We start from the raw sequence: 15589 nt of genomic DNA, 5'->3' as shown, positions 1-15589 counted from the left end.
TGAGAGAAGATCTGTGTCATTAGCTCTTGACCATGTCAAGCATGCTGCCTCATTATTCTTCTATTTTACTATCGATTTCCAATTGAATAATTAACACTTTGTTAAAAAAAATGCTTGATTATATAATGTCTGCCCTTTGTAATAACTTCCAATGGCTGGCTTCACCAAATGGCAATCTTCCTTTTATATTATCCATTTGGTGTTTGAACATGTTGACATGACCCCTTCTTTCAATTCGTTAAGTCCTAACTTTTTGTTAGCTCTTGCCACATCTATTAAATAATTACTGAGAATTTGGTGTTCGGTATTCCTGATTGTTTGTCAGAATACAAAAAGGACTTGTGCTTAAACAATTTTGTTCACTTATCATGCCACGCATGCCATTCCTCACATGTTTCAGTATCTTACAACATCATAAAAGAGCGCCAAAGATACGCAAATCATTTACTATAAATGTCTTCAGTTTCGATTAATGCCATGCTTGACTTACTCTTTTATTCTTGTAACATTAACATTACCCAATTTTATGAGTAAAGATCTGTGCTATTAGCTTTGACCATGTCAAGCATGCTGCATCATTATTCGTCTATGTTACTATCGATTTCCAATTGAATAATCAACACTTTGTTTAAAAAAATGCTTGATTATGGTAATTGTCTGCCCTTTGTAATAACTTCCAATGGCTGCTTCACCAAATGGCAATCTTCCTTTTATATTATCTATTTGGTATTTGAACATGTCGGACATGACCCCCTCTTTCAATTCGTTTAGTCCTTACCTTTTGTTAGCTCTTGCCATGCACATCTATTAAATAATTACTGAGAATTTGGTGTTCGGTATTCCTGATTGTTTGTCAGAATACAAAAAGGACTTGTGCTTAAACAATTATGTTCACTTATCATGCCTCGCATGCCATTCCTCACATGTTTAGTATCTTGCAAGATCATATAAGATCGCCAAAGATAAACAAATCATTTACTACAAATGTCTTCAGTTTCGATTAATGCCATGCTTGACTTACTCTTTTATTCTTGTAACATTAACATTACCCAATTTTATGAGTAAAGATCTTTGTTATTTGCTCTTGACCATGTCAAGCATGCTGCCTCATTATTCGTCTATTATACTATCGTTTTCCAATTGAATAATCAACACCTTGTTTAAAAAATGCTTGATTATGGTAATGTCTGCACTTTGTGATAATTTCCAATGGCTGTTTCACCAATGGCAATATTCCTTTAATATTTTCCATTTGTTGTTTGAACATGCTGGGCATGACCTCTCCTTCAATTGTTATAACTCCATGGTCCCATCCACGGGGGATTTTTTCTGTTTTTGCTTAGCATTGTCTCAGCGCCCCCCCCCCCTCCCTCGTAGCAATGGATGATCCTGCGTGGATGGGTCCATGGTGAACTCCTAACTTTTTGTTCACTCTTGCCACATCTTTAAAATAATTACTGTGAATTTGGTATTCCTGATTGTTTCTCAGAATACATAAAGGACCTGTTTGATTACGTTAATTTATCATGCCATGCATGTTATATCCCTCACATGTTTCAGTATCTTGCAAGATCATAAAACAGCGTCTGAGTTATGCAAATCATAAACAACAATGTCTTCAGTCTCGATTAATGCCAATTTTGACTTCTATATTTTTGTAACATTAGCATTACCCAATTATACATATAAAAAAATCTGTGTTTACTTGCTCTTGATCATGCCAGGCATGCTTGCATCACTTTTTGTTGTCAGTTTTACTATGGATTACAAGTTGAATAATCCACATTTTGTTTACACAATACTTGAAAAGGAAATGTCTGCCTCTTGTTAATAATTACTTTTATTAACATTAAATGACAATCTTCCTTTTCTATTATCCATTTGACATTTCAACATGTTGGGCATGTCCCCTTCTTTCAACTCATTGACTTTGTTTTTGTTCGCTCTTGCCACAACTATGAAATAATTTCTGAGTATTTGGTGATTAGTACTCTTGTTCAATTATTAGAATGCAAAGATTATTAGAATTACTTGTGCTCAAATATGTTCAATTATCATGCCATGTATGTCGTATTCCTTTATTCTTTACTCACTATACGTATTTGAAATTATATCTTGATATTTGAATGTACTATTTTATAGGTGTATCTCACTACATTTTATTTTATTTTGGAGCTTCTCACTTTATCTCCTCCGCCAATGTCTGTTTCGATAATCGTTCCGTTCTCACTGACTTTGCATCGTTCACACTTAGAGGTCTTTGCCCTACGTTCTCGTTTTTGCGTAAGAATCCTTTGTGTTGCGCCTCCTCGTCCTTCTTCATGTTCTACATGTGTTTTGTGTTCTTTGCCTTCTCCCCTCACTTTGTTACTTTGCATTACTGCCTCTTATATGACCTTGACCGACACTTTATTGGACATAACACAACACTTTCGGATATGTACTGACTTCTTAGCATAGACAATACACCTCAGTTTCCATTTACATCGTTGGATAATGATGACCTCTTCAGCGAATTGAGACCTCAGGATACTGTACTTAACAACCCAATGAATCCTTCATTTTATGATAATTTTGTTACTAATAATATAAATTTAGCTTCGGAAGAATTAGATCTCGATTTTGAACGGGATCATAACATATTGCAAAATCCTTCTTCTGAGTATATTACGCAACATCAGGTAAATAATCTTACAAAAAATTTTAACGACGATACATTCAGCATAATGCATGCTAATATAAGAAGTTTAAATAAACATTTTGATGAACTTCAGTTACTTTTGAATAAAACTTCAAATTCTAAAAAATACCCCTTTTCTTTAATTGGCCTTACTGAGACATGGATATCGTGTGATTCTAACCATCAATTTTCTCTTAACGGATATGATTTCGTAATGAATAACCGAGAAGACAGACCTGGGGGTGGGGTAGCGTTCTATATTTCACATGACTACGAGTATACGGTTTGTGATTATCTTAACTCCATGAACGCCACTGTAGAATCTCTATTTATTGAAATTAATATTCCTGGTAGTAAAAATATGATTATTGGTGTAGTTTATAGACCCCCAAACTCAAATACAAATGACTTTCTAACTTACCTTTCCCAAACAACAAATAATCCAGCTCTCGTTAATAAGGATGTAATATTTATAGGTGATTTTAACATTGATTTATTGAAACACAACAATATATCTCAAGATTTTCTTGAAACTTTTTTTTCGGCCTCCTTCTTGCCTCTGATTTCTAAACCAACTCGTGTAGTTAATGAAACTGCTACACTTATTGACAATATTTTCTGCAACATTCTCCCTCCTCCCGATTCTTTTATAATACTTTCTGACATGACGGACCATTTCCCGATTCTTACTCATTTTTCATTAAGACGACCAATTAGACCGATACACTCCCAACAACGAAGACGTAGACCTACGCACGAAAATACAGCCAGTCTAGGTGCTTCTTTGGATAATGTCGACTGGTCAGTTGTATACACTTTAGAATGTAGATGTTAATGCGTCCTTTAACCTTTTTATGAATATAATAAATGAGAAATTAGACCTGCATATACCCTTAAAAAAAGATAAGCGTAATACATACAAAACGATTTCTAAGTCACCATGGATATCGCCATCTATCTTACGTTCGATTAATAGAAAAAATAACTTATTTTATAAATTCAAAATGAAAGGTACAGAACAATCAAAAATAAAATACACATCTTATAAGAATACACTTACTAAAATATTACGCATTGAAAAGAAAAATTACTTTGCGAGGCAGTTGGCTCTATATAAACACGACATGCAAAACACATGGAAGGTTCTAAAACAGACCATGAATCTCTCCAATAATAAATCAAGTATTTCCAAAATTAGATTTAATAATGTCATTGTTGATGATGGTGACAACCTTTCAAATATTTTTAATAACCATTTCTCTTCCATTGGCGTAAATCTAGCTAAAGATATTCCTCCCGCGACGAAAAGTTTTTCGGACTTTCTCGGCCCGCCTAATCCAAATTCAATATTTTTTGCTCCAACATATAATCAAGAAGTTATTGATATAGTATCTGGTTTGAAAAATAAAAAAAGCCCTGGCTTTGATGAAATTAATAATTTTATTTTAAAATCCGTAATAAATTCTATTGTTTCCCCGCTGGTGCATATATTCAACCTTTCCTTAGAAAATGGTACAGTACCAAATCAAATGAAGATAGCCAAGGTAATTCCTTTATTTAAAAAAGGTGATAAGTTGGATGTCGGTAATTACCGACCTATTTCTCTTTTGTCCACATTTTCTAAGATCCTTGAAAGAATAGTATACGTCAGAACAGAAAATTTTTTGTCAATGCATAATATTTTATCTGATGTTCAATTTGGGTTTCGCGACAAGCACAACACCACTCATGCCCTGATGAATTTTGTCAACAAAGTAGTCAATGCTCTAGACAAATCTAGTCACCTTGTGGGTATTTTCCTGGACTACTCCAAGGCCTTCGATACCATTAATCATGAAATCCTACTTAAAAAAATATCTCACTATGGTGTGCGAGGGAAGGCCTTGGAGTGGTTCAGGAGCTACCTACTTAACAGACAACAATACGTGTTTGTTAAAGATCATAACTCCAATTTGAAATATGTTAACTGTGGAGTCCCCCAGGGTAGCTTATTGGGCCCACTTCTTTTCACAATTTATATAAATGATTTCTGTAGATCATCCAAAATATTATCCCTTATCTTGTTTGCAGATGATTCGACCTTATTTTTTTCTCATCAGAATCCACAAACTTTAGTTGATGTTATTAATTCTGAACTTATTAATGTTACTGAGTGGATAAGAGCCAATCGATTATCTTTGAACCTTAACAAAACAAAATACATGTTATTTAGTAATTCCATAGACAAGTTACCGATGAACATTATATTTGATAATACCCCATTAGAAATGGTACCTTACACCAAATTTCTTGGAATAACAGTTGACAGTAAACTTTCTTGGAAAAATCATATTGAAAATATATCCAAAATAATTTCACGAAATATTGGTATTATTAATAGGCTAAAATTTTGCATTCCCTCCACATCATTAATCATGCTCTACTCATCCTTAATCTTGCCTTATTTGAACTATGGGATTCTTATTTGGGGTGATACCCATCAATATTTATTAGATAAATTGTTGCTTTTGCAAAAGAAAGCACTTCGTATTATTCATAGTACATGTTTCCGTTCTCATACGGACCCACTTTTTCTAGAAAGTAAACTGTTGAAAGTCAAAGACCTGTATTTACTACAGTTAGGGCACTTCATGTATAGTTACAATAATAATGCACTTCCCCATATTTTTGATGCCATGTTCCCTAAAAATCAATTTTATCATAACTACCCCACGAGACACTCTGACGAACTTCACATCCCACTTTACAGAACTTTACTGGCCAAAAATACATTCCTATTCAACGGTCCTAAATTCTGGAACTCACTCGCTAATAATGTTAAAGACAGTGTCTCCTTGAATTCATTCAAACGTAAACTCAAACGTATCCTGCTTAATTCCTATAATTCTTCTCAACGGAAATAACACTTCATTATCTTGATTATAATCCTTACATTTTTTCACTTGTATTTTATCTTTTTTCATCTATATTGTCCAGTCATATCCTTTGTTATTTCACCAGATCAAGCTGGTTCATGGTCAGCCCTTTCCCATTCTTATAGTTTTACTCCTTTTTAAAAACTAGTTGTCTTGTACTGTCCTGTCTCTTGTTTTGTCTTGTCTTCTACGTCTTGTCATCACCTCTCTCTCTTTTTTTTCCTGTCTTGCGCAACATATCCTTTGTAACGAAGACCTCTTTGTGTGAAAAGGTTTGCATTTGTTCAGTTTTTATGTTTCCGTCAATATGATTTCTTTTTCTCTTTTTCTTTCCTGTAATACATGCATGTACGCATATAGTAAGTCGACTATAATTTCTTCTTTTCCAAGGGGGATCCACAATTTTACAAGCTTTGCTTTTTAGTGGATCCCCCTCATTTCCATTTCCATATCCATTTATGCTCTATATTATACTGTTTTTTTTACGAAGTAAGAATGCCCTTCTGTAAAATTGTATTTGATTTGTATTGTTTTATATTACTTTGTATTATGTTTTGAATGGAAATGAAATAAAAAAGAATTGAATTTAATTGAACTCTAATGTCCAAGTTTAACGAACTAGACCAATAAACTTTCAAAGTTATGATGGTAATTCAACAGATACCCCCGATTCGGCCAAAGTTCATTGACCCTAAATGACCTTTGACCTTAATCATGAGATCTGAAACTTGCACAAAATGTTCAGTGATGCTTGATTACTATTATGTCCAAGTTTCATGAATCAGATCCATAAACTTTCAAAGTTATGATGGGAATTCAACAGATATCCCCAATTCGTCCAAAGTTCATTGACCCTAAATGACCTTTGACCTTGGTCATGTGACGTGAAACTCATGCAGGATGTACATTGATACTTGATTAACCTTATGTCCAAGTTTCATGAACTAGGTCCATATATTTTCTAAGTTATGATGACATTTCAAAAACTTAACCTCAGGTTAAGATTTCGATGTTGATTCCTCCAACATGGTCTAAGTTCATTGACCCTAAATGACCTTTGACCTTGGTGATGTGACATGAAACTCTAATAGGATGTTCAGTAATACTTGATTAACCTTATGGCCAAGTTTTATTAACTAGGTCCATATACTTTCTAAGTTATGATGTCATTTCAAAAACTTAACCTCAGGTTAAGATTTGATGTTGACGCCGCCGCCGCCGCCGCCGTCGGAAAAGCGGCGCCTATAGTCTCACTTTGCTTCGCAGGTGAGACAAAAATGGACAGCGATGTTTACACTTTACAGCATGGAAGATACAAGCATGTACTAACTTAATATTATTCTTCAAATTCGTTCCGTTAAAGCCTAAACATTTGAAATTTGAAGGGGCTCAACATTTAAATTTTATATTATATATATTTTCTTACTACAACCCATTTTAATAAACCGAAACCTGGATGATGATGACTCATTTAATATTGGCCAAGTCATGCGTACTGAATCGATGGGAAATAGATCGATGTTTCATTTTGGTGTAACATTGGTATGTCTAATTAAATGCATATTCTACGACCACGCCTATAAACTAAGTATACATGTTACATAACCCCTTAAGGCATGTAAGGTGAAACTCAACAATATCACATTTCTGAGCAATATTCAAGATGAATATTGTATCTAGAATAATCATGTACATAAACATATATGTACCGTTTGGCTTTACCGTACCATAGCATACTATACAATGTGGACCTTTCACGATATTGGGATATAGGCCTAAATGAAAACCAGTTATGCATATATTTTGATGATATAAAAATGAGACAACCGATAATACATTCTCACAATGTCTTTTATATATGTTTTCCGAAATATTTTTTTTTACTACTGAAGGTTTCCATAGCAAAGAAGAAGAATGTAGTGGGTTTCACAGTACAACATGTATCTTTCGTGGGCAATTATTACTCCTTGAAGGGGTCGCCCTTAATCTATTTTCGTTTTAATTTTTCATGAAATTTGATGGGAGGCAATGTATGATTCCTCTATGAGAATGTGGAATCGCTATTGTTGTTACTTAGGTAACAAAATTTATTGACAGATCTGCGAAAATTGACACAGTCTATTAATTTTCCATGTTTTCTATAGTACCTCCACAAAACATGCTAAATGTCTATAATAAGCATTATCTATCCTCAATCACCATTCCCAAATGCTCATTCTTGATTTTGTTTTATTCAGGAACTCCTGAGGAATCAGCTGCAACTAGTTTTGTCACTAGGAAAACAAAATCACGTGATCCAAAGGATACCAACGCACCTGTCACCTGACTTATATTGAATGGACAGGATGTGGAATGGACGAATCATTCATTACCTACTTGTTGCTCTGATGTGTGAGAGTACACCACGCACAGTCGCCATTACAGGTAAATAGATTTATATCACTCAATCTCATGGATAGGTGAAAAGATGTTATTTACTATTATAATGAAGAGCGTAGATAATGGCTAAAACAAAGGGGGATAAACGGAGATATTGAAACACACACATTGACACACACGCCCACACTTAAATGTGCGTACCCACCCACATCCTCACCCTACGTACTTGCAGTGGCGTATTGAGCAAAAAACAAATCAGGGGGCTAAATAAGGTGTATCGAAAAAATAATAGAAATTTGAGAGCGAGCGAAGCGAGAAAAAATTATTTAAAAAATCTAATTTTATGATAGATTTTGACACAATGTTCAGAAATTGATATCAAATTTAGCCCTTCTCTCTTTCCTTTTCTGTTTTTTTTTCTTGGACATGAAAACCAGTGCGTACACACACCATCACTGGCACACACTTTCTCGCAGAAAAGGAAGGAAAGAGAAAAAGAAATACATGACATTACGCTCATGATGCATTACGCTCATGATGTTGTCATTAATTATGCAATTCATGAAAACAACATCGATGATGATGGTGAAGTTAATGAGCGATAAAGAAATAAAGAGAGAGAGAAATAATTTTGTTGTTGTTTATTTTTGCAAATAGTGACACTGCCAAAATAATAGAAATGAAATTTAGATTTAATATCTTGATTATGATCATTATTTATTAAATGCACGAGAAATATATGTTGTAAGCACAATAGAACCACAAACTGGATCCAGTTAGATGCAAGCAGATAAACACATGTGGTCACCATGATTAACATTTTGCATGATCCTATCGTTTGATGGACTATTTGCAAGATGGCGCCACTTTTAATAATACTAATTGAACGCTATCTTCATTAGATATCTGAAGTATATTAGTCCTCTAATATACTTCAGATAACATTTAAGGATTCGATAATTCGTTTTCCTAGTCCGCACGACCTTAACCTATTTCGTTTCTCCTTCCCACTGGTTTCATTAATTGTATTTCGTATCGAAACAATTCTATATAATCAAGCTAATTGCAGTTCATGACATGTTGAACTTATTAAGGCAACTGCATACAGGGTCCAAAACAATAAAGTCAACACAAGAAAAGGTCATATAATACGACAGAATAGAAAAGGAAAATGATAAAAGAATGCTTTTATGGTATGGTCATTTCATTTCGATTTTATTTCGATATTTTCTTATTCATATTACTGATATACTTGTAGGATATTGTGCATTGAAATAATATTTTATTGTGTCTGTATTTTCATAAGATGACGCACTTATTGTTTTTATCAATGACGGACAGTTTGCAATAAAAATAGTTGTAGTTTGACAGCGGGAACTGGTAAGCAGTAAGGGGGAGGCTAACGTTTACATCCTATACATTTTACATGCTCAGATTTTTCACCTGCTCTGGTTTTTCACCACGTCTATTCGATTACTTAATTGTCATTCACTTTGTCTCACCCCATGCAGATATCCGTCTCGTAGATGGCGCTTCTCCGAACGAGGGTCGGTTAGAGATCGATGACCCCGCCCAAGGGTGGGGCACTGTCTGTAGTACCGGATGGGGGGTCAGTGAGACGGAAGTAATCTGTCGTGAGCTCGGCTTTCCTGGGGCTAACGCATTCGTCTTCACCAACTCTCCGTTTGGCCAAAGCAACTTGCCTATTCTTATCAATAATGTTGATTGTTACGGGAGTATGTATTTTTTTCTTTTGTATTGTCTGTTTTTCAGTGTGATTCTGTTTCAATCTTTCTCTATCTCTCTATCTCTCTCTTTCTTAGCTGTTATTGATTTCTTTATTATATTTGAATTTGTAAAATTCATGCTATTCAAATCGTTTTTGGAGGACGATGGGGAATTTGTACACTGTAAAAACTCTGGTGTTGGTTTAACACCAGCCTAGAATCTATATATGTCCACACCAGAGAAGTTTTAAACAACACCAGTTTCGTTTTGGTCTAACACCAGATAGGTGTTTATACAATACCAATTAATATTAAAACAGCATCGGTTTGATTCCAAACTGGTGTTGTTTCAATACTTCTCTGGTGTGGACATATAAAGATTCCGGGCTGGTGTTAAATCAACACCGGAGTTTTTGCAGTGTAGACAGATATCAAAAAACACACACACACGCACACCCCACACACATATTCTGTGTGAATATAAAATGATTCAGTCAGGAGTCAGTGGTTTTACTCTATAACCCCCTCCTTTCTCTTTTTATCCTTCTTGTACGTCATCTTAATCATCATCATCATTGACTTGTTCTTCAATTTTCCCTTCTTCTTCTACTTCTCTTTTTTTCTACTTCTGCTGCTAATACTACTGCTACTGCTAAACTAACCCTCCTTTTACTTTTACACTTCCTCCTCTTCATCCATGTCATCCTCTCCTTCTTCAATGGCGTGGGCTGGTTTTGAGCATGCGGCGGTGCACACCCTGGGGAGTTGGAAGTAACATTGGGGGTGCACATGGAAATTAAAGTTTTGAAAATCAGCTATTTAAAGCAAAAGGGTACAAATTTCGTTTTGCTTGCCAGTGTTGAAAATCCTGCCCTCGCGGGAGAGTGCACGTGCACCCGGTGCACTCCCAACTTACGCCCTTGTTCTCCATTCGCTTTCATTCTAATCGTCTATGTTATTATCTATTGATGAGAGCATGGTTTTCATCTTATTTTAAGGATACCATAGTTCGCAGTAAATGTCTTCATTTCTATCCCCTAGATGAAAGCTCCCTAAATGACTGCGATTTTGACGAGATACTCACTAGATGCACCCATCAAAGTGATGTGGGAATTATTTGTCATAGTAAGTACATATACTTAACATTCATCGTATCTAAATTGAAAGAAATTAGTTTCTTGAGTTTGTGACTACATTGGTTGTTGCATGAATAGTAGGCTTGACAGAAAGTACACTCAACGAAAACAAGGATTGACTTTCTAATTAAAACAATGTGTAGATTGTGTTAAATGTCATTCACACTTTTAATGCTTGATATGCACTATGATGTTCGTCATTGAAACAAATTAATAATTCTGAAATTCGCACTTCCATTTATACAACGAGAGAAATGAAATTTATAATGAAAAATATGCCTTTTCATTTCCCTTAAAATGTTGCCATTAAAACTTGTTTTTGCAGAGCCTGGTTACATCGGCTGTTTCGGGGACTCTTTTGAACGAATCTTCCAGGGTGCTTCCTTGATCGATACGGTGGGCATGACCATAGATGTTTGTCTCGAATTCTGCAGAAATCAGAGTTTCAAATACGCTGGTTTAGAATACGCAAGTGAATGTTACTGCGCAGACGCGGATACGCAGTACGACGTACACGGAACGTACGACGACTCGGAGTGTCAGTACATTTGCATGGGCAACACGCTCGAGAGATGTGGCGGTCTAGGCCGAATTTCGGTCTTCGATAGTAAGTTCATAATGTAAGGTGATGTAGATGTTCCTGTATGGGGCCGTCGAACTTCAACGTAACTCCTTTACGCTTTTTTAGAGCACATGCCTGATAACAGAGGATCTTCAAAGCCATTCAATAACCACACCCTGTGCCTGATATTGTCAAATCCCTAAGTTTTCATTTCATTTAAACTTTGCGGGCCTATTAACCTCCCATAATGATAGGCGTAGGTGAACATGTCCTGGTCATATTGTAGCCATCTACCCATAGCTTTACAGAATGATATCCTCAAGTATTTTTGTATACTGTAGATAAAATACTGTCCTATACTTCATTACCGAAAAATGATTTTTTTTCTCTCAGCTGCTCTATCACGTCTTCATGGTGTTGAAGTTAAAGATCACCTGGTATATATAATAATCCCATCAATTATTTATACTCCTAAACAGCTACGGTCGGATTTTGTGAAGATCCCGGGGAACCAGAGTATGGAACGCGACAGGGCGACTGGTTCCGTTACGGAGCTTCGGTGACCTTTGACTGCGCGGAGGGATACAATTTAGTTGGAAATCAAACCATCCAGTGTCTTACAGCAAACGGTTCACCAGCCGTTGACTGGGATGCTGATACTCCCCTGTGTGTAGGTAAGATATCAACGAAAGTCACTGTCTATTTGGTTATAGGTCTATTTAAAAATATATGTTTCTCGCTTTGTTTAATTTTGAGTGCTGGGACGTCGCCGTAAAGGCATTACTAAAACGTATTAAGCATAATTGTTTTCTTTCCAGCCATTTGTATTGTTTATTGTAATTTGAAGAATTAGCTTTAGATTCAAATTGTACCACAAACTCACTGATGGGTAGAGACCTCGACCTTTCCTTTTCTTTCCTAACAAATAGAATTGATGTGAGATAAAACCATTCACAAACAGGAAACGTGTGGACCTATTCTAAGATTTCAAATGTCGTTGATCAACAAACTGATAGATTGCAGTTCAAATAAAAATATGAAATATGACAATATTAATTCACTGCCTTTCCGTTCATCAAAGCCAATACATGGTAGATATATTTCGAAAAAAAAAATCATCTATTTGGTTAATCTCTTAGATTATGCAGTAGTATTTTAGAAAAAAAAGTTTTCGTGCTCGATTTCTTTTGCCTTTTCTTGAACAACGAGTTCAGTTAGAAAAGCTTTCTGACCACAATTCTTGTCTACTTGGCCTTGCGTCTATTGTAAAAAAAACCCAGTTTGCAATCATTGTGTCACCGTCGTGTTCATGAGCATGCTCGTCATCATCTTCATTGTCGTCATCTTTAACGCTACCGTGAATATTTATGTTGACTGTTGCTGTTTGTTTTTGTGACATCATTTACCACTTTGTGCATTCTGTACTGTTTCAACATCGTCACTTTTCCTCAACTCTAGCATCAAAATGTATCTGTTTTTCGAAATCCACGAATTTGCTTTAACACACCTTCATCGTTGCCATCCTTTTTCTTATTCATCTTCAAAAACCCTACCTGCCATGAATATCGCCTTCAACTTGCAAGTCTTCATCCCTAGCACATAGGTTGCGCTCTCTTTGAAACCAGGCTACCGTTGTTTATGCAAAGCATTTTAAATTTTGTGATCCACATTCCGAATCGCATGCAGGTCCAACCGATATTCCAACCACAAATGCCCCCTCAACGGCACAGCCCACAACCGAGTCCACAACAGGTTTCTTTACAACTACAATTACAGATCCATCGACAACGATGACTACCACAGAGATCACTACGGCTGGGACTAGTACAACAGAATCGACAACATTCATTACAACGCCTGAGACAACGACAACAGCTGTGACGACAGAAAAGAGCACGCAATTCACAACCGAAGGAATAACATCGACCGTTACAGCAACAACATTTATTCCAACAACAGGAACGACAGCGATAGAAACGACCACAGAGTTTAAATCAACTGAGACCAGTACCACCGTGCCTACGACATCGCAAAACCTGATAATAACCACAACGGATAGTGAAAGCACAGTAACTCTTAATATTGATACAACAACTGACGTTACTGCCACAGATATAGGTACCACAGCTTCACACACTTCGCCTGACGTTACAACAACATTTCAAACAACGACTGGGAATTCAATAACTACAGGTGCAGTGTTGCTGTTGCTGTTGGCTCAAATGAACATGGTTTTCGATAGACTATATTCACATCTTCCTTAGATCATGATAATCGATGCATCCGTTGTTAAATTCGGACGTAACGTCCATCAGTAACTAATAACAAATTCAGTTAAGTTTATTATGTTCAATGATGGGTATTATCATGATTATGGAGCTTAATATTTCGCTTTGAGTTGTGCTATTGTACGGATCTTTTTAAACATTTGTAGACTGAAGCATAAAACCTGGCGCACACTCTGCGATTCGTTGCGAATAAATTTATTAACCTTTGATATGGGCATTCCAACCAATACAGTCTTAGCGATCTCTGATCGCTATAGTGGTAGGACACCTGAAATTGAAATTTATTCTGGTTCGAGACTCCATGTAGGAATAATAGCAAATTCAATTCCAAATTGTAGTGAAGTCATCATCGGCTGCGACCTGAAGCCAATTTGGACTTTACTCTGACCACTAGGCCTGCCGCGAAGCAAGATTATTATTTTATTATTACTAACATTATGCCAAACGTAAAATGAAATAATCTTAGCTTCACATTTATTGCCCAATGTGATCTATTAAAAATCGCTTCGCATCAGATCGCATAGTGTGTACTGGGATTAAGATTCAATTCAAACCTGGTACCACTGTTTTCTTTGAAGACTTTAATAAACATTTTACCGGTACTTTTCAGCAGAATCACAATTGAACCATCTACAAATGGGTTTTTATTGTATAGATTTGGAAAAATCGCGGTAGTAGGATTTTTTTTCAGTAGTAGTGATTCCATTCAACAACCCCCCCTCCCCCTGAGAGATCAAAACGCGGATACAGATAATCCCTCGAGATTGTTTCAAATCATTTTACTCAATTCACTTCTAAAACGCATTATTGATTTTGAACTGTGTTTTATATTTTATTTGTTGGCATTAATTTCATCCACATTTTGAAATATTCAGAAACACCGCCAACAACGACAGAAATTGCAGAGGAAACCACGATTGACGACAAAACTGACCCAGCGATAACTGTAAGTAATATCATTTTTATTATATGACATTTTACGACTTCTTTCTCTATTCAACACGATTTAAAATTTTTGTTCCTTCATGGTATATAGGAAGAATGAAATTCTACTAGAGTCAACAAATGACATACAACAACTTTTATTCTTAACAGACTTCATAAATGGTAAAAAAATGTTAAAATGTTTAGAATATTTCAAAAACATGTTTCAAATAATTTTGTTACCGTCGTCGATTTGCAATTTCTTTGAATCTCCAGCTCCACTTATAATGCCTATCATGATTATAATCCCCTTTTATGTTAATCATCACTTTCCAAAATTCCTTTGTTTTCTATTTTTTTTTTGTAACAGCGGTTAGGCATTTTCTAAGTTCAGCTGAGCCCAATACTCTTCCGTGGAAATCATCCCAAATGCGAATATAAAAGACCATTAACAAAATTGAAGAAGAAGGGGATCAACAGCACCCTATATCTCTTGTCCTCCCTCTCTCAATTTCCCTAATCTGTATGCCTCCAGTTACCTTTTCCATAAAAAAATTTACCTGAGAAAACTCTGGTAAAAACTGAAAACTAAGGTTAGTCTGATTTCTGCCATTGACTTTAACACAGGGCAAAAACTCCGGTACAAGCAACCTGAGTTTTCTCAGGTATAAAGTTTTATGCAACGGGCCCCAGGTTCTTTTTTTTTTAGATCAAAGACCGGATTGTGAGATTATCCAGGCATTATGATTGATTGATTGATCTGGAAAAATAGTGTCACTATTACCAGGGACGTGAGATCTCCCTCTCACGTCCCTGCTATTACGTAGAAACGGGAAAATACAGATAACGCAATGGATGTTCATAAATATGAAAATTTCTTCCAGGAATCAACGGGTGGTACTGATTCCCAAGAGGGTAGCACCAGAGCCACACCACCAGGTTCATCTACCACGGAAGGTCTTATCCCTAACGTTGGGT

This window comes from Lytechinus variegatus, chromosome 17 (assembly GCF_018143015.1).
Source record: "Lytechinus variegatus isolate NC3 chromosome 17, Lvar_3.0, whole genome shotgun sequence".
NCBI classification, from domain to species: Eukaryota; Metazoa; Echinodermata; class Echinoidea; order Temnopleuroida; family Toxopneustidae; genus Lytechinus; species Lytechinus variegatus.
The sequence above is the reverse complement of the archived record's forward strand: the minus strand, read 5'-3'. Positions refer to the sequence as shown.